At 38.7% G+C, this 21,641-nt stretch overlaps 1 pseudogene; it reads right to left on the bottom strand.

Moving 5' to 3' along the window:
* Window positions 1-16,588: 16,588 nt before the first annotated feature.
* Window positions 16,589-21,373, bottom strand: LOC134384370 (thiopurine S-methyltransferase-like; annotated as a pseudogene).
* Between the last annotated feature and the right edge of the window lie 268 nt (window positions 21,374-21,641).

Genomic DNA, 21,641 nt, shown 5'->3' with positions numbered 1-21,641 from the left:
CATCTGTCCAATGTATCATATATAATTTACAGTACATTGCAAGAAATCTGGAAGTTTTTAGTTGAGGTTCTTAGCTTATTTCACTGCCAGGGAGTAAATAGAGAAGAGTCATCAACATCTGACTAGAGTCCACAGTATTTATATCCAGAGTTAGTGCCAGAAGGTGCCAGGAAAATAAAATATGGAAGTCCCCAAGGAGTCAATGATGAAAAATTGAAATCAATGACTCCTATGGAAAAATCCATGTTAAATAAAATGATTCTTTGTTTTTTAAAATGCCTAGAACACTTTGTTTAAAAAAGGCACCATCATTTATGATTCATATATTGGTTGGGTGACCACAGACAAGGCAGAGATTCTATCTCACCTTTCCCATCTGTGAAATGGAGTTAATAGTACCTGCCATATTATCTGCTTGCAGAGAAGTTGTGAAGATAAGTGATTCATTGCATGCACTGCTCCTTGGAGTAAGGAAGCCTTATAAATTCAAAGTATTATCATCAAGATGCTGCCTAATATTTACATAGCTCACTTCTCCAGGGCATAGCAGGCTTTTATTGCTTCACAGAGCTCTAGGAGGTAGAGTAGTAATGTGCTCTCCAAATGGAAAGCTGACCAATAGAGTGGATAAGTGGCTGACCTCCACATGGGCACAGTGAGGTGATAGCCTTATTGCCCAGTGATGTTAATTAATATTTGTCAGTTCAACAATTAGCCCAGTGAGTCCAGTTTGCTTCTGGCTATCACTACTGTAATAAAAGCCCTCCTGTTCAGACAAATCCATGGTTTTTGGAATGGGATTCAAACTGAACGTTTTTTTATTTTTCCTGTGGCTCTTAAATTCTCAGATAACTCTCTCCTATGCTTACTTTCTGGTTTCAATAGAAATAGCACAGAAATGCTGACTGTGGAATTCCTGGCTATCAGAACAGGAGAGGGTTTGAATGCTGCAAGAAATAGTGGTTTCCTTGAGGTTTTCAGACATTTTTTCTACACTATATAAATAGCTTGGGGGTGAAAGAAAGAGAAGGCAAGTGACGGAGAGGGAGTTGACAAGAGGGTAAAAGTGTTACATTTTCGATAGAGAGGTAGATAGGATATCTGTGCTCTGTCTCATAAAAAATCTGGTGATGTGTGTGTATGGGGGAAGATGGCTAAGTAGGAATATCAGGAATGGCAAGAAACAGTGGGTAGCAGGATATTAGAGCTGGGCCCTACTTTGGATTCTGACACTAAGTTTGACCTTGAACTAGTGATTTAATCAACCTTGGCTTCAATGTTTGAATCTTTAAAATTAAGGAGATGTATTAGAAGATCTTTAAGAGACTTCTAGCTATACAATTTGTTTCCTCACTACCACCACTAAATCACCTACTGCACTGGCTGCATATTCTTTACCCCTTTACCCTCTTGTGCCATGAGAGGACTTTTCTACTTGGAAAAATCACCATAAAAAAAAACAAACAAACAAATTTAGCAACCTCAAATTGTTCATGTGGCTTTTTGAGGTTATAAAATGTTCCATGAGGCTCTGTTACTGAGCAAGGACTTACTGCCCAACGTGCATAGAAGCCAATATTATGGCATCAGTTTTCGAGAAAAGAAAAAGCTTCATGGTGAGGTCTACTGGCAAGAAGACAGGAGGCAAGGCTCAAATCTGTCTACCCAGTCTAGGGCCTAGGCATGTTTTAAATGGTCTGGGAGCAAGGAAGTTTTGAGTTGGTAGAGTTTGCTTGGTCAGTGCACTGGATCTTCCTTATTGTAGGAACTCTCACTTTAGAATTGGCTCTGGAGGCTAAGTTTGCAGTCTTTTGATTCTGCTGCTGGGGAATTTTGTTCCTCTGGTGGTCAAGGTTATGACCTTCATCCCCTGTGCATGCTCAGTGGATTTCCTGCAAAACAACATGCTAGTACAAAGAAGTGAGGTCAGTGGAAACCAGTTATGTGGCTTCAGTTCCAGTATTCTTTTTCAAGGTTGAATTTCCCTTGATGATGTCTGAAGGAAGGCTCTAGTATGGGCTTGAGACTACAAGGCTGTCTCTTACTCTGTGAACCAAGGAACTTAGGAGATTTGGTTCTGTTCACTGGTTCAAGAATCAGTTCCTTTTTATATCAGCTTCATATTCCAACAGGTTTCAATAGCAGGCTTACTACTTCATTTATGTAAGTATCTCAGCATTTAACCCTAACACATGACCCTGAAAGAATAGCAAAAAATACAGGAAAAATAGATAAGACTGCTTATCAACCTGCTGAAATTCCAAGACATCAGTGACCGTGATTGGAAATCTGGATGCCTGAAAATTTGATTGACCTAGATTACCTTAAATGGACAGAAATCCTCAAATAAGTAAAAATAATTACCTAATTTTATTTAGGCCGAAATTGATTCACTGAGTTAATCTTGTTATCAAATAGCTCATTGTTCATTCAGTGCAACTAATTTTAATAATAATAATTCAAATATTTGCTGTCAGAACCAATCACCCACTTTCTGACCACTCTCTATGTCTTTCTAAGGTTAAGCAGTTCATGACTCTTACTGAATATTCTTAGACAAAAACATCTGAGATAATTTTTCTGCTAAAAATAGATCAAATTTTATTTTTCTACCTTAAAGGAGTAGTTAATACTACCACTGCGGTGGTGTGATAAATGCCACTAAATATACAGAAGCTTTTTATTTTACAAATCATTTCAAGAGTATCTCTGATTCCTGAGAGGGAGAAATTGAGCATCAGGAAATTCTTCAGTTTTTCCTTCTCTCTAGTTAAGACCTTGTCCTTTTGACTATGTCTTTTTGGTGGTTGGTGCCACTTCATAATGCACCTACCATAGAAAATTTCTTTTGTGACTCCTTTGGTGGTGGTTATAGAAAAATATCGACCAGGATTATACACAAGAGTTCTAAGTTTCTTTTTCAGACTATGCTACCTTGGATAGGAATAGTCACTGCTCTCTCAGTGGATTCAATTGCAACCTCCAGTTCATATATGAGGGTACTTCAAAAAGTTCATGGAAAAATATAATTGAAAGCTAGTATGAATCTTTCCATAAACTTTTTGAAGTACTCTCATATATTTGATAGGCCTAAGTAATGCAACCATAAGAAATGGGAACTCTTAGCGCTGATTTAAATGGAAGGTCCTACGTAGGTATTCTTTTTATTCTACAAATGAACAGTTTTTTAATATGCTGGTGATTCAGGAATTACCTCTTTGTGGCTAGCCAGCTCTGGGCCAAAGCTTAGAATATTAATCTAATGGAGCTGAACAATTATTTGGTTCAGTTTCATACTTGAAGACTGGAGACTGTATTTACATAAGCTGTAGTTGCCCCTTCCCTAACTTTTATCAGTAAACCCAACATATTTCACCACTGATCATTCTCACAAATATAGCCCTGGTGCTGACTTGTATACTCCCAGGTTAAACTGGAATGTCACATGTCCCAGGATCCTCTTTGGCAAAAGGTTCCTCAGTTCCCTGGGTTGGACTACGAGGACTTTGGAAAGGCTTAAGGTGATGTTTCTCAATTAAGGCTCAGATACTTGTATAAGGGACATGACACCCCTGGGATGTAGGATAATATCTGGTACATTCAAGGTGGTAAACAAATTTTTCTTAAGTGTTCAAATTCAAAGCATTTATAGAAGACTTAAGGTAGTAGAGAGGTGGTTGTCAGCCAGAATGGACAAGACCAGATGCCCAACAGGACTGGAATGTACAAGAACCAGAAGCCAGAGTAACTCTACTGCATAGAGGGCCTAGTTTACCTCAATTTGGTAGGATCTTTTGGATCTACAGGAAGCAGATGATACTGTAGAACTTTCTCCTTTCATAACAAATAAAGATAGAACTTAGTGGCTCATGTAATTTTTACTTTGAGGAAATATGATATGACATATTTAGTCAATATTAGTTATTAGAGGCTTACTGTGTGTCGGTCACAGTGTTAATGTCTGAGGCAAATATGACTCCCCAAATCCTTCCCCATAAGGAAGTTAGCAGGTATTTATAGATAGAGGTAGTTATAACTAAGCAATTGTGATTAAATGTGATAAGTACATGGATAGGAGAAGAGAAGGATGCAATTAGAGGACATAGTAGGAACACATGTCCCAGAATATGGAGAGTTGAGGAATGCTTTTCAGAAAAAGTGCAAAGAGGCATTCAGCTTAGATTAGACCTGAGTTTGAAGTCGTGTCTTGTCCTTTTGTAGCTGGGAGATCTTTGGAAAGTTGCTTAATCCACCAGAGCTTCAGTTTTCCCATCTATAAAGTAGAGAAAATTAAAACTTACTATTCATACTTATTTCAGTGATTATGTGAGTTAAAATACTGAGTATCATACTGGACACAAAACAGATCTCAACAAAATTTCCAACCATACTCTGTCTTTTCTTTTACAATACTAGCATACAATGGTGGCCAGGCTGTTATATACCACATGCCCAATGAGCATTTCTTAAACTTATTTGAATCACAACAAAACCATATAATAACCAGCTTGTGCCAACTTTTTCATCTTTTCTGGCATATCTGTATTTTTAGCATCACATAGTCTATACACATAAGGGCATCTCTTGTAGTGATAGTATTCAGGTAAGATATAACTTTTCCTTATCAATCAAAATATGTTCAACTCTTATGGGTATGCAGAATATTTTAGGGTAATTAGATAATGTCTAGCATATGCACATAACTTATGTGTTGTTAGTTTTTCAGAATGGTTGTCCAGATTTTGGCAAAATTTACTTCTCTTGGGTTTGTGTTCAGGGTCTGGAAATAGTGGATGGGTGGTGGTGGGGTGTATTAACTGAAGAATAATCTTAATTTTGGCTTCTTAGAGACTATAAAGTGAGGTAACAGTAGGAAATTCCGCAAAGATGCTAACAGGAATAGCCTAAAAGTGATTAGAATTTCTGTATCTTTACTCTAGAAATGTGCGTGGATTTGGAATGCATACAACCAGGATGGTGGCAGAGCAGGCATGGCCCAGTTGTGCCATCCTTGTGGGAACTTGGCATAAGAGTCCTGGGCTTCTATGCACAGACCTACAAATCTCTACCCCTGTTGACTTTCACTCAATGAAAGAAACACAAGGAGCAGCACCTCGGCTTTTAGAAACTCCATGAGATCACGAAAGAGGAAATCTATTCACTGTGTTCACCTGCTTGCTGGAAGAACCTCGGGCCCTTTGTGGGAATGGAAGCACAGCATTTTCTGAACTGCAATTCTAAAAACACTTAACAATTCCCATTACTTTATGAGGAAAAAGAAAAAGCCTGGGGGCATCTGAAGATATTTGGCTCAAGACTTGAAGTGTACCAGTGCCCTATAATTTTTTTTTTCTTGTTTTGTGGCCCTAGGGCTCTTTTGCATAGAATGTTTCACTCATTTCCAAAGGGAGGAAAAACTAGAAGTCAAGCAGATAGTCCTCAAGGACCAGCTTTAGGATAAATGTAAAAAGGAGCTCTGCAAACACTGACAGGAGGGTCTGAAATCCAGCTTGGATTCTGTCTTTCCGAAGGGCTGAGAAAATGTTGGTGGGAGAATGGGGGCAATGAATCCTCAAAAACTTTGTTTCTCCCTCTGCTTCTGACACTTCAACTCCTTGGTCTACGCATGTTGTCCTGAACTGACTTCGTTTCTCTTTCTGTGACACAGACAATTTTAACATGGCTGGTTACATTTTTATAACATGTGGAGTTGTACAAAGTGCATCCTTCCATTTTTCACTTAAAATGAGATGGATACAATTTCCCCATTTCACAGAAGTAGAAATAGATATTGGGGGATTTTAGAGCAGTGGTGGAGTTGGGGAGACCAACATTTCCTGACTCTCAGTCTGAGGTCTTCCTAGTAAACCATGCTGTCACCCCTGTCCTTGTTGCCAGTGAGTTTCAATGTGAGGCTGATTGCTCCATTATTGACTAATGACATGAGGTTGTATCACAACAGATGCACATAATGAGATTTCCCTTTCTCTTCGCTCCTGAATCACAGTGAAGCCATTTGTGCTGGCTATAATCAAGTTTCCTCATCTATAAAGTAAAGGGAGCAGGAAAAGCACTGGGGAGAGTTATATCCTATTCTTTTCTTCTACAAATTATTCTGTGACTATAAACATACGTGAGATTATAATTACCAGGTAAGCAATTTTAAGTTTGAAGGAAAAAAAAAAAAAGAAAGATGGCATATAAATCTAAGGTATTATCATTATTTTTATTGCTTGGATTAATTGGGTCTTAACACAATATAACAGTAAAAATGTTATCTAGGTATATTTTAATTACCTGTTTTGAAGTAAAAATATGTCAGGTGTGCAGAAATCTAATTTGATGCCAGGGTATGACAATTCTCCAGTGTCTCAGTGTATGTGGAATCACTCTAATCATTGAACTGCCTGACTTGTCTAATACTCTGCAATCTCTGTTTTTGTTTCAGTTCCTGTAATTACAAGTAACATATACTTATTAATCTTGGCATCTGTTATTGGAATATTGCAACTTAAACAAATCTCTCTTTTGCAATTCACTATTTTCAAACTGCCAGTCTCTGTCTATTTCAGGTCCCATCACAGAATAACACCCCATCTTCTACAGGCTACCAGGCACATTCTCCCATACCAATGGCCCTAGCTGGGCATAGCATTAGCACTCTTGCTTCAGTAAGCAGAGGGGTTGGGGAGGCTTTGTCCGGGTTTGAATACCAGCTCCAGTACTTATTTTATGTAAAGGGTGACCGTATTCCTAGTTTGCACCAGACAGTCCCAGCTTCTGTCTATTGTGCCAGCATAATTGTTTATAGCTCCCCCTTTCACTCTCAAAAGTGTCCTACCCTTGTATACGTGTGTGTGTGTGTGTGTGTGTGTGTGTGTGTGTGTGTATAGCACCCCAGGCAAATCACAATGTATTTAATCCTTATCTTTGTCATCTGAAAAATTTTTGAAAATTTTAAACTCTTAGTGCATAGCAAGTGTTCAAGAAATATTACTCTTACCTTCTGCAGTGTTATATCTGTGGGCCTCTAGAGGATGATGAACTTACTCTTTTGCTTTTTGATGGCACTACTGAAGAACAGCTACTTGATTCCATCCTTTGTAAGACTCCCATGTGACTGTCTTCTCCACCTCTGGTCTAGGTTGGCAGGACACCTGAAGTTTTTCCATCTGATAACTCTCATTCCTTGTGGAGAAGAAGATCTTCTCTCTACCCCAGCTGGGCATTTGGGCAGTCACCATTGTTTCTGGGGCTGTGTCTGATCCTGCTCTTCTTCAGTGTGAATTACATGGATTTCTCTGGATACCTGTGCTCAGCCTCTACATTAAAGTCTTGAGATCTCACCCTGACATGTCCACTTTTCTTCTCAATGATTGGGTGGTGTAATGTGCGTGGAGGTAGAGTTACCATTCATCCAAACAGCCTGTGAGGAGGGGAAGGGAACTGTGGGACAAATGTGAAGAGCCAAGGACCCAGCCAACACTGAGCCCTTTAAAGGAAGTGGAAATCAAATGCTGGGCCAGACCCCAGGTACAAAGGGCAAAAGCAGAGCTCAGGTTCACATACAGTCAGGAGCTTGCAATTTGACAGATGCAAGTTCAGTGGAAGAGCAGATCCAGTACAAATGGGGAGGACCAGGGTGATTGTTGCAAACAACCAGATAGGTCCTATGTTTTCCTAACTGGCTGCTGTGAGTGGCACGCAGGAGTGTCACAGGCATAGAGAGATGGGGGTGAGTAGATACTCCTCCACTCACTCTAATGGGATGCTTCCCTGGCTATGAATGCCTTCTTGCAATTTGACTGGAGTTATTACAATTTCAGTCAATTTACTCTTGATTTCTGATTCTTGACTCCTCTTTGGCCCACTGCTTGTCCTGAAATCCCACTAAATCTTTTCCTAGGAGACAGTGTGACTTGGTTTTCTGAGTGCTGTGTCCTGCTGTGGCTTAAGCCACTCCTGGGAAGTATAGTGGTCACAAACAGTAGAATGGAGTCCCACACCCAAGGAGAGCTGATAAGAACCCCATGCCTAGCCCCAGAAGGATTTAAAGTCCCACCCTACAATCCAGATTCTAAGAATGAACTAAGGACAGGATGGTTCTATACCTAGCCAACACTTTGTACATTGTTACCTGTATTAACTACATTTTCTTATTTTCTGTGTTCTCAATGACCTAACATCTGGGGCCTTGCTGACTTGGAGGAACTGTCTCCCACCCAGTCCCCTCTGACCCCCCTAAAGCTTAGCTAATTCTTAGAGATAGTAAGCAGCATACCTGCAAGCATGTCTTTGCTCTGCAAACCAAACATACCCCTCCACCTCCTTTCATCTAGTTCTTTCACTCTGAGACACTATCACTCAGCCCTAATGACCTCAAGACCATGTACTGGACAGCTAGGAACCACCCTCAGAGCCAAGTGCACACTGGAATTACTCAAACAATCCAATCCCAAACCTGCTTATCCTGCCTCAGCTGTTCCTTCCCATGGGAAGCAGCACAGTAAAGGTTTCTACCCATAGTTCCTCTCTCTCTCTCTCTCTGTCTGTCTCTCTGCTCATTCTGCCTTGGTGCTTCCCCATGTAGCCATGCATGGTGTGCTGTGCCTCTTGTCCCTAGAGGTCAGTGAGAAATATAAAAACTTCTTCCTTCATGACAATCATTTCCGTGTCTTCATGCATGTCTTACACACCTGATTAAACCAAATCCAGGGTATCATTAAAACACAGTCTTTCCATTAATCCTCTTGTATTATTACCAGGCATGTCTACTTTGGAAAGTCCTACTTTGGAAAGGCCTACTTTTTTCCAGATACATAGTTCTTCTGAGCTTGGGTCAAATTCTGTAGGAAGTAGGAAGATAAAACATGACCCTTGAATGTGCATAGGAGATGGCTGCCAGAAAAAGTGTCATACACCTGCCTCCAGGATGCACTGATTTGCGCATGAGTGTGTTAGGATGAGGGTTGACATGTTGTGACATTTTATTGACCAACTGAATATATAGTCCTTTATAAAATTTGTTAATAGAAAAATCAAGACACCAATAAATTCATTTTAGTTATGGGACATGTAATCAAACTTGCCATTTAACTAGGCTTAGAATATATAGGGAAGTGATGATCTATAGGAACTTTTGATCGGCAAACTTTTTTTGCAAAGGGCCAGATAATAAATTTGGTTCTGTGGGCCGGGCCATAGATGTCTATAACCACTATTCAACTTTGCCATTATTGTGTGAAAGTAGCCATAAATAATATATAACTTATGGGTGTGGCTGTGCTCCAATAAAATTTTATTTACCTAACAGATGTCAGGTTGGTTTTGGCCCATGGGCCATAATTTGCCAAACCCTATCTATGAGGCTAAACCTCTATATATGCATGTTTATATCTAAACAATCATAAGGTACTCGGCTAGTGTATTCAGAAATAGGTTCTTGGGTTGAACTGGTCTTAAAAGAAAAAACAAATTGTTATTCAAGTAATTAACACCTTAGTACTATGGTATTTTCCTATTTTTTTTTTCCTTTTTTTTCCCCTCTCAATGTATCAATCATTTGAAAGATTTTGTTATCCAACAGAAAATCAATACTTATTGATCTAGTCAGTAAACATTTATTGACCTACTGTGTGAAAGGCAATATGTTAGGTGCTAGAAATAGAAATATGAAGCAAGGAAAATTGAATGTACAATAAGCATACAGTTTGCAGATAATGTATGTAAACAGATAAATGTAATTTGGTGTAATATCCCATAGCAGAAGTGAATGCTGTACTTCAGCTGAGTACATGGCCCTGCCAGCTCTATTCCTCAGTATAAAACTCTTTCCTCTTTTCTCCTCTTAGAAGTTTCATGTTTTTGTGTGTGTGTGTGTGTTTGTGTTTTGTTTTGTTTTGTTTTTACCATGCAGGCAATTTTACGATATCATAGATATATTATCCATAATAAAAATTTGGGTAATGCTCTAACATTCAATTGGCTTTTAATAATTCAATTTCATGGATTCTCCAAACACTTTGGGAAAAAACATAAATTTTGGGGGGAAAAGCATAGATTTGGGGGATAAAAGCAGAAATTAAAAATATGTGTGCAACATTATTGTTTCCATTCTTTTATGCTTAACACACTGTGGAGAAAGAGAGAGAGGGAGATGGGGCTGGGGAGAGAGGGAGGGAGAGGGAGAAGGACAGGGAAAGGGAGAAAGAGGGAAAGAGAGAGGAAAAAAAAGAGAGAGAGAAAAGGAGAGAGAATGCCTGAGAGCCAGCGACACAGAGGTTAAACTTTTATTTGCAAAATAATGCCATTATTAACAAAATTACCCAATGCTTGCACTACATTGCATAAAACAAAAACTATTTTAGCACCAACATTATCAGGAAAGATATAAACTATCTGCTATAATATAACCTGTCTGAAAAATTATATATGGTCCTTTTTTCTCTCATGCAGTGTAAACAGATGAAAAGTTCGTCACAGGTGGTTATCAGCCTATCTCAGACCAAGATTTGGGAAGTACTGGGCTAGATTTCAAACACGCACAGGATCTGCATATTCTCTATCAGCAAGGCAACGTCTGACAGGCGATTCAGTAACCCTTCCTCGCACTGGAATAGAAGGGACACTTTTATTACTCTTTCTTGTGTGTCAGTTAGTGCACTGTTGATAGCAAATTGGCTAGAAGGGGTTGAAATGCAATCAGTGAAGATGGTGCTTATAATGTACAGGGGGTGAATCCTTTTAGATGTCTGATCATTAGTGTGCAGCTACCTCTGTTTTAATGACAAGGTTGTGACAAGAATCACCAAATCTGATTTTGTCACCTGATCCCTTAGTTTAAATGTTATTGCCTTTGCTGCTGCCACAGGATAGCTCTTAAAACTAGTCCCTCATAACTAAACTTGAGCCTGATCCAGGCAAATAATTTTATCAGGTATGAGAAAACTCTTTCTGTTCCAGACAACATGGTTTCTTCAAGAGAGGGAGTTATAAGTCTGTCCTCTTGGCTAAAGGTGCTCTTTAGGTTCTATTCTCATTTTAAGTCATCGTTCTCAAAACCAGTTCTCCATCGTCAGGGTGGCTGGATTAGAAGGGGCTTTGAACAGCAGCCACACGAGCCCTTTGTTTCACAGTTGAGCCTGGACCATTGGCCAGACCCTCCTCTCCTCATGATGGATTCAACTGAGGCACCACCCATTTCTAATTTCAATGTATCTTGGTCAAAACTACCTCAGTTCATCAGAGAGGGTCTAATAATATTGGACTTCAAAATGGAAGTGATCAAGATCCCTAGCTTTTCCCTCCAATTTGCTCCCTAATTCCTATGTAAGACATAAGCAACTTCTCCCTGGAAAGGGACTCTGTACATCCGAGGGTAGTGTTTCTCAAGGCACAAATGGTTTCTTTACACCCCTCAGCACAGCAGTGATAGTCAAATTAACTTACATTTATGTAATGAAGAGGGGAAATTCACATGTCACAGAACAAGTATGGTTTGCTTTGAGATGACTTTCTGCTTTTATCTAGAGGGAGGACCAGGGAGCCTTTAAATAACAATTTCTCCCTCTATAGTTTCACTTACTCTGGTCCCTTGTTAAGTTGGATTATTGTTCAACTAAAGGGTAAGCAAATTTACTTAAATTTCTCATTTAATCATACACTTTTTAATGAGTATATGTAATTGTCATTTCACTTGAGTGTAGCTTAATACTCTGAAACGTGGCTATGGCTGCATTAAAATTATTGCCTACAAGCTGAAACAGTTGTTGCTGACCGTGCCTTAATATAGTTTTTTGAAAGTGCTGTGCTTTGAGATCTTCAGTTTGACAGAATAACAGAAATCCAAATGATTATTTCTTTTATTGTTTTAAAAAATGCCTATGCATTTCATTTATTTTTATTAATTTAACTTCTAGTTAAAGTAAAGGGCAATGCTTTTGTGTCCAGTGAACAAATTCTCTGTGGAATTTGAACAAATATATAGGTTCTAACAGTTTTACTCTTTCCACTGCAAATTCCATTAGCTCTCAAGGCAACAGTACTTCTCTATTCCTTTCTATCTTCTTGGGACATTACAATAAGAAAGAAAAAGGAAAAGGATGTGGAACAATCGAATATAAGGCTCACAAGACTAAAATCCTCCTACTTCACAAGATGAAAGAGAAAGAAATAAAATCTCAGCAAAAGTTAAAACAGTAATCAGGGAGCAGCTGTTCAGATGGAAGAGATAAAAGCAAACAGCAGAAAGGCCACGGGAAGCTGAGGACTGGAGCAGAGAGGCTGTGAAGGTTTTGAGTGATTGGCTCAAAGAGAGCAAAACTTTAAAGGAGGCTTTGAGAGCACCTCAAACACAGAATAAAAAAGGCAAGTTAAGCAGGGATTACTTTATCTTGAAGAAGGACATGTTTTATTTATGTACATATAAACAGAGATAAAAAGTTTTATCACTTTTGCTTGTTTCTTTTACATATTAGAATCAGTGATATTTTGTAAAGATGGTCCCTTGGCTTGACTTGAGTAGATAATATGATCCTGATTGAGACCGAAGAAATTCTTGAAGCATAAAGCAAGAAAGATGGTATTCAGGGTGCTTTGAAAATAATGACAGCTAACCTATTGTCCTGTATACTGTGGGGGAAAAAAAAAAAACAATGCAGTAGTCCCCCTTTATCCATGGTTTCTGTTACCACAGTCAACTGTGGTCTAAAATATTAAACAAAAAATTCTAGAAGTAAACAAGTTTTAAATTGTGCCCCAACTTGAGTAGCATGATGAAATTTGTGCTGTCCTGCTCCATCCTTCCCAGGACATGAAGCATTCCTCTGTCTAGCATATCCACACCATATATGCCACCTGCCCCTTAATCACTTAGTAGCTGTCTGGGTTGTCAGATTTACTGTCATTTTATCACAGAGCTTGTATATAACCCTTATTTTAATGGTTCCAAAGCACAAGAGTAGTGATACCGGCATATTGTTATAATGGTTCTACCTGATTATGAGCTACTGTTGTTAATCTCTATGCTAATTTATAGATTAAATTTTATAATAGGTATGTATGTATAGAAAACAGTATGGTTTGAGGCAAGAGAGAATGCCTGGGGTCCTAGGCATGCCCCAAAACAGGAAGGAGAGAATGCTGAAGATACCTCCACCATGCGTGTGGCCCACCATGGCCAGCACCACAGCCATGGCTGCCAAAAAAGTGACTCTATGCTCCAGCAGCAGCTATCACCACCAGGCAGGTTGCCTGCCAGACATTCAACTGCACTAACACAAGAAAAGTCACCAGAGGAGACTAGAAAAAGAAGAGGATGTCTCTCTCCTCAAAGCCAACTCCAGAGTAATAGAAGAAGCAACTTCTCTACCAGAAGACATCCAAATAGAGATACGAGAAATACTAAAACCCAAGAAAATATGACACCATCAAAAGAATACAGTAATTCTCAAATACCAGACCCTATAGAGCACAAAACCCTTGAAATGACTGAAAAGGAATCCCAGACAACAATCAACTCACTGAGAAACTCGCTGAGATACAAAAAAACTTGGTTAGACAACATAATGAAACAAGAAAAACATCCAGGATAGGGAGTAGGAAATTTACAGAGATTAATACCTTAAAAAGAATGTAGGAGAACTCACAGAACTGAAAGATTCACTCAACAAAATAAAAAAACACGACCAATAGCTTAAGCAGCAGGCTAGAACAAGCAGAAGAAAGAATTTCTGATCTTGAAGACAGTCTTTTCGAAATAAAAAAAAAAAGCAAAAAATAATTTTTAAAAAATGAAGAAAATCTAAGAGAGCTAGCAGACCACCTAAGCACACAAACATTTGAATCATGGGTGTTCCAGAAGGGGAGAAGAAAAGAAAAGACATGGAAAACCTATTCATTGAAATAATAACAGAAAACTTCCGAGGTATAGGAACAGACATGGACCTCCAGATCCAGGAGGCTCAAAGATCTTCAAGCAGACTCAACCCAAAAATATCCTCTCCAAGGCAAATTAAAGCCAAAATGGAAAAGCTCAAAGACAAAGAGAGAATCTTAAAGGAAGCAAAAGAAAAGCATCGGGTTAACTATAAGGGAGCCCTATGAGACTAACAGTAGGCTTCTTAACAGAAACTCTATAGGCCAGAAGAAAATGGGATGATATATTCAAAATACTAAAAGAAAAACCTACCAGCCAAGAATACTATACCCAACAAAGCTATCATTCAGAACTGAGGGAAAAATAGTGTATTTTCCAGACAAACAAAAGCTGTGGGAATTCACCACCATGCAACCAGCCCTACAAGAAATCCTTAAGGAAGTCCTGCATCTGGAATCTGAAAAACAATAATCACTACCACAAATACACAAGAAGGAACAAAACCCACTGGCAGAACAAAAATGTAAATGAGAAAGAGAAAAAAAAACTAAATCTTACCACCATAAAAAGCCATAGTAACAATGTAATAATACCCCTACTTTATTTCCGATTTTAGAAATTTTGGTCTTCTGTTTTTTCTTGGTCAGTCTGAATAAAGGTTTGCAAATTTTGTTGACCTTTTTAAAGAAAAAAAAAAAGAAAAATATATAGTTTATATAGGGTTCAGTACTATCTGCTGTTTCAGACATTCTCTGGGGGTCTTAGAACCTATCCCCCATGGATAAGGTTGCACTAATGTACAGGTAAGTGAAGAGAATAGTTCGTGTAATCATGTAACCTAAATTGCAGGTAGAAAATGGGTGAACTGGGAAGACAGTAGTGATGGAATCGAATGAGACTCTCCTCCCCTCTACCAACTTAATTTTTTAGAGACCTCTTGCATGCCTCCGAACAGCTCAGTGCCATATTTCTAATATATTCCCTGAGTGGAATAGCCCTCCTGATTCTTCCTGCTCCCAGGTATATTGCAGAAAGAATTTAGCATTAGGCCCTAAAATATACCTTCACCGATTCTTATTATCAAACAAAAGTCCTCAGAAAACTGAGAATGCAGGTGTGTGTAAATTTTCTTTACTCCAGCCTAAAAGCTCCAGCCAACCACTTTTCTTGATTAAGGGGCTGTTTTTCTCCAAACGATCAATTGGTGCTGGTGTGTTTTTTACCTCAGCAGTTCTCAGGGAGAGTCAACTCATAAGTTAAAATACAAGTGATTGCCACCATCGCTATTACTACTTCTACTATGATGACAACTATCACAATTAGCAAACATTTGTTGATCACTTACTATGTGTTGAGCATTATATTGAACACTTTCTTTGAATTATCTGTAACCTATTACAATAACCTGCTAAGATAGATGCCCACATTCACACTCCAAGAATCTTTCAGAGCCAGGACTCAAACTCTGATTGAATCTTTCATTATATCATGCTGCCTTGTAATTTGATGCCCTTTCCAACTTGGGTGTTTGATTTCTCTGATAGCACTGCCTCCTCTTGGCTATCCTACACCATCGGTCCCTTCCTGTTGTTATGTCTGCCACAGTTTTCCTCTCTGAGAGGTGCCTTCCACAAAATCCTGGAGCCCTGAGAGTGGGAGCTTTTACTTAGCTGGTGGAGTCTGCCTCAGCTAAGTAAAAGCTTAGCTCCATGGTTGAAAGAAAAGTGTTTAAGCCATCTGTGCAATGCTGTTAGTTTCCTTGAAGGTCTTGCTGTTCCTCTGTCATTAAGACATGCTGCTAGGGATCACAATCTATCTACTTGGGCTTTGTGGCTTGGGTGGGTGCCCCAGCTGAGCCTGGTTAAATGTATCTCTAAACCCTGTCCACTCTAGCTTGGTCAGCAGGTCCTAGGAGACAGGCCTGCCACCTTCTCTGGCAAAATAAAATTCTGTTCCTATTGTGGCTGCTTCTTGGTAGGAAGTTAGCAGTCTCTTGCTACCTTCTTTACCGCAACTGTACCTCATTAAAGGGCTCTGACATTTTCTCTTTTTTTTGGCAAAGTAGTAATTGGAGGATGAAGGAGTGAGGAATGGAGTGTTGTACTTGAGACACACTTGGTGAAGTTGGACAGTGCCACTGATACTCTGACACCCAATCTCACCTGGGTCATTCTCAGTGTCAGTGATTTCCCTACCTCCTTCTTCAAGGGCATTGACTATTCTCTGTAGGCACTCTGTGTAGACTAACTAATTCAATGGCTACCAGTCATTAGTATTCATTATCATTAACTCTAACACATTGATTTATCAACTGTTGGGTAGAGGACAAAGTTATCCATCTGAATCTTCCTTATGGTGCCCTGTTCTTCAAGTACTCATACAAACACTCCCTCAGGCTACGTGCTTCTCTCAGAGTGAACAATTACATTAACTTTTGTTCTTAGATGTGTGAAACCCCAGCTTTTAGCAGCCATGGGGGAGATGGGCTAGTTGTGCATCAAAGCAACTCACTTTTTCTACTGGGACATGACTAGATTCACTTTGTCAGCCTCCCTTGCAGTAGGGTTGAGTTCTGGTCAATGTAATGAAGACAGAAGTGATGTATGCCATTTCCAGACCCACCCATAAAATCCCCAGTGCCATCTTCCAGGAGTGTTCTCTTGCCTCATCTTCCAGTCAGATAAAGAACCTCCAGTGGAAGACTTAGATGCCTCACAGGATGGCAGAGCCATGAGATGTGAGGAGTCTGGGCTCTAAGTAAACCCTCTCATCTGCATCAGTCTGCATTGCACTGTAACGGTAAAAAAAAGTGAATCTTCATTGTGTTAAATTACTGAAAGTAGGGTTCTTTGTTATGGTAGCTGGTGTTTTTTTCTAAAATAACATTCCATTGTACTGGGTCTTTGTTTCATCCCACATATTTCAATAGAAGCTTTGAGTTTTCACCAGGATGGAAATAATAAAATAAGGAAAGGAAAGAGGAGATATGAAAGGGAGAGAAGAAGAAGAGAAAGAAAAAAGACAGAATAAAGGAAGGAGGATTGGTATTTAGAAAGGTCATTTGGGTAAGAAAAAAGAGTTACTGTAGTTGTACCAGTCCCAACTGTGGCTACTTTTCCAGATCTTGTACACGTTCTGGCTTGCAGCCCACATATAGGGCTATCGACTACGTGACACATAAACACTAATAGGAATAATTGGAGGCCAGCATTGTGGTCACCATTTCTACAATATGCTCCTTTGGCTTTTGAGACTTTGTTCCTCCTGGAGCTATCACTGTGCTCACCATTCCTGTGGGAAAATATTTTTTCCCTCTCTTTTTTGTTTACACCAATCTCACAACACATTTTGTCTATCATTAATTATTTTTTCAATTAGTCATATATTGCTAGATATTCTACTTATTTCTATGTATATAGTTTGTGCATCTATATTGAAAGCTCTTTGAGGACCGAGAGGGTGTCTTGTACTTTATTCACAGGGTTCTCTGGCATTATGTAGGTGCTGAATACCTAACGGATTTCCATAATTATTATAGCAGGACAGGGCTCTTATCTATTATGACTTTTAACAAATTTACATGTTGATGAAAATGAAATAGTAGGCAATGTTGTATAATAGAAAAGGAATTCATTAAGTTTCATGAGTCATGGTCCTAGAGATAAGATTTTTATTATGTTAAGAAAGATGTAATGCTGGGATCACAACTTTCATTTTGTTAAAATGTTAACAGTTTTATAGACCTGTAGGCTTTATAGCACACTAGAGACATTACTAGTGCCAAGGAAGGCAGTCAACTTTAGTTTAAATAAACAAATAATTACAGGTGACAATAGAAATTTAAACGGAACTATCATGGATCTATTCACTCCACTGGACGTTGCTCTCTATTCTATTATCTGTAACATACATGCATGCATACAGTGTCATTCACAGACATTGCTTCTATTCAGCAATGAAAAACATTATGTTCCAAGAGATGTCATTGTTGATAGATATAGAGAGGGGTTTCTGAAAACCCTCTACAAAATTATCATAATAGTAACAATAGTAACAAAGCAAAACTTCGTAGCTCTGTTTTGCACCTTGTTTTATCAGCCCTGCTATGGAAGCTGTTTATCTAAATGGAGTTAGGAGAAAAGCAAAACCATGAAAGGAGAGACAGCTAAAGCTGGAAGGTATCTGGGGAAAAGGAGAGGGTGACGCTTAGCAGCCTAGCCAAATAGGTCCATGAGAGTGATAGGATTTCAGAAGCCTCCGACAATTCTAAGGCCTATTTTTACTTAAAAGCAGAAAACAGTGTCTGGCCAAAAGTGCTATTTCAATTTAAATGTGTGAATGGGAGGCATTATGTCTGCATCATATTAATTTGGGAAGTGGTGACATAAAGAACTGAAAGAGTCCTATTTTCTCTTCGTATGCCCCTGAGTTTCTTAATCTATTTTTAGCTTTTGTCCTTTCAGCTCAGCCAGGAGCTGCCCTGAGACTCAGCCTATGGAAATGTGCCGGGCTCTGAACTGAGCTGTAAAGAATGAAGGTGAAGCTCTGAGCTGCTAGATTCATGGCTGGGGTTTTTACACACACATAAAATATGAATCTCAGTTGTATACAAAGCTGAACCCATCGTGCCAAAAGGATCCCAGTCAAGCAGGACTGTAAAATGAAATCCTTTTGGACTAATTTAAAGAGTCCTGAGTGATATAAATTGTGGCCTGCTCAAATGCAGGAAATAAAAAACCAAAAAACCAAAAAACAAAACCCCAACTTGAATACACGCTTCTCTCTTGGTGCGTTGGCAGCCTTGGTGTATGAGCAATGGGAACGAGAAACAGACTGAGTCCACTCCAGATTCATTTTCCAAATAACTTCCAGCTCCCTGTTTATACTGGTCTTGTGGGCCTAATGAAACCCTCTTCAGTGAGAATTTAATACAGAGATAAACTTTTCAATAAATAAATGGCTCTGAGTTGGCTGAACTCTAATGCCTTTCAGTCTGACGCAGCCGCTTCTCTGGAATTGGTATGCATAGGAGGGAAATGCTCGTAAAAACATTCCCGATAAAAGAATTAATTCACACAGGACACTGAGCTGGAACCTTTGCCCATCAGGCACTAAGATTTTTCTATTTCATTCGATTTTTCACTAACCATCTTATAGGTCTTTTGTTATCTTAGTAGGTACAAACGCTCAAGGTCCCTGTGACCTTCTTAAGCAAGCACTTAAATGACTATTAGAACAATTAAATACAGTTGTATGTAAAAACGTTTCAATACTTGGTTAGGAGGTTTCAAGCAGTAGAAGGTGCAGTGTAAGTAATATGTGTAACCTTGTTGATGAGTTTTATTTGAAACATTCAAACTCTCACTTTCTATGAGAAATTAACTTAGGATTTGAGGAGGGAGTTTACTGTATCATCTTCACTATACTATGAAAGATCATCTGCTGTTTTCTGTAGATATAGATAAGAATTTCTATTGCTGGCACTTAGGTAAGTTTCTATGGAGAGTACTTCCATCAAGTCATTGGTTTACTAACTTAGAAAATATTTTTCCATTCAGAAATATTTTAGCAATTTTTTTTTCTTTTTAATTTATTCATGTAGTTTGAAGAAAATATTTTGTTTCATGTAGGTTGGATAATTTAATTTAAAAAATTCTTTGTTTTTTGATTCTGTTACATATAAAATTATATATGGAGAAAACATGTAAAAAGGGTATTAGGATTTGAGTATAAAATGAGGGTTCATAGTAAAAGCTAATATTTTATGTAATTTTTTGGACCACTCTGAACCCTATTAAAGTATTAAATTTCTTCAATTTTTATAAATTTCATGAAGAATGACAGTTTTTCTATGTCTATTGTATTTCTTTAGGTTATATGCATTGCATTTTTCTTTCTTTTTTAAAAAATTATACAAGTAATACATGCTGATTGTAAAAAATTCTTGCAATCTGTATGAGAAACACACAGGTATAATCCTTCACCCCCAATCATACTCTCCTCTCCAAAGGAGCTACTTTAATATTTTAACATATATTTTCTCCTAAGGAGTTATATGCATTTTGAGCAAAGGCCTATGACATGATTTATGAACAATTTAAAAAATTAATCCATTATATTTTCAGATTTGAACATAATTTTCAGTTGCTCAAAAACATGTTGATGTTACTTGATTTTATTTACATCTGTTGGGAAAGTAAAAGAGTTTAGTCAGGCCCCCTCACCTTAGGTCCAGTTGGGTGTGGTGCAGCACATTCTTTGTAAACAAATTGTGTGTGGGGGGGTGGAGTTAGTGGGCATGCACACCAATGTATCTTTTTAGTTTTGTTGCTATTGTGTGTTGGAGAGAGTTGAGTGGAGCAGCAGCCCTGAACTGCTGGCCGGCAGAAAGCTTGCATCTAAAAAGAGAGCATGTTTATTTTGCTGGCAGCTGCTCAGTTTTTCTTTGGATTTTGCTGGTAGCAGTTGAGTTTCTGAGTTTCTCTTTGGACTGCCTAGCTCTCAGGTATGTGTGTGTGTGTGTGTGTGTGTGTGTGTGTGTGTGTATGTGTGTGCTGAATAAAGACTACTCTTTCTTCGACCACGGCTCCAAGGACCTTTTTTCTGGTTACCTAGCTCATAGAACTGCATGTGAAGGGTTTGTGACCCAGTCTGGACAATGGGCTTGAGGGGTCTGTGAGCTCCAGGATCCAGCCCTAGCTCTACAATTGGAATAGTTGTTGCGGGATTATGGGCAGGTAAAAGAGCCCAACAACATCTCATTTGCCTCTCTGTAAGTAGATATAACTTTTCAAAGAGGTAGTCAATTCCCCAATTTTTATGTTGTTCTTCAAAAGCATCAACCTTCTCAAGACAATGAATATTGCATATGGTACCAAGCAACCTTTTGATTTCAGCATATGGAACATAAAATGATGGGCATGCATGTTTAGTTGGATCATAAGAAACAACAGACATAAGGTAGCAAAACCTTTTTCTCAGCATGTACAATATTACATCTGCATCCTGTCTGCAATCACCTGATTAATAGCAACCAATACACCTCTATCCCAAATCCTGTCAAATTTGCCAGTATTTGTCCTGGGAAGATCAAAAATGCTGCAACAGTACAATGAAATATTCCCCAAATAACTCATATACTTTGGCACCAGGAGTTTTGTTGATTGCTTCTTCTGAGTAAGAAATATTCTGCTCCATAAAAAATTCCCGTATCCCACGTTCACTGATTTCTTCACCAACTGCACTGTGTCCTCAGTCTGCAAACCATTTCATGTCAACCGCTTTTCCACAAAGAGGAAAAAAATACTGTCAGTCTACTCTCACCTTTAAGAAAAGTATCCAAATACTTCTTTAATAGCCAATGTCCTTGTTCTTGATGAAATGCAGTTTCACGGTTCACCAATTTGTCTTGACATTCTTCCAGAGTTAGTACTTGGTTTTCTGTACATCAGTATCAGGGTACACTTTAATTCCAAATAAAGTTCTTGCATCATCCATAGTTTTATAGATCCCTTAGCCTCACAAGCAGATGTCTCCCATGGGGCATCTGCAACTGGCACAGGCTTCAGGCTGCTTCCACTCACAGCAGAAGGCAGAAAAGCAGCTGGTGGGTGCCTTTAACAAATATTTTATGAGTATTAGCCTGTATTCTTGGTATTGATAATATTCTAGGTCATAATCCTTCACTCTATGAGTCAATCAACATACAGAGAAGATAGCATTGTCATGAATATTTTATCAAAAATTAGGTTTCCATTTTCTCGTG

The sequence above is a fragment of the Cynocephalus volans genome, chromosome 8, assembly GCF_027409185.1.
Source record: "Cynocephalus volans isolate mCynVol1 chromosome 8, mCynVol1.pri, whole genome shotgun sequence".
Classification (NCBI taxonomy): Eukaryota; Metazoa; Chordata; class Mammalia; order Dermoptera; family Cynocephalidae; genus Cynocephalus; species Cynocephalus volans.
Note: the sequence above shows the minus strand (reverse complement) of the source record. Positions and strands in the feature narration are given on the sequence as shown.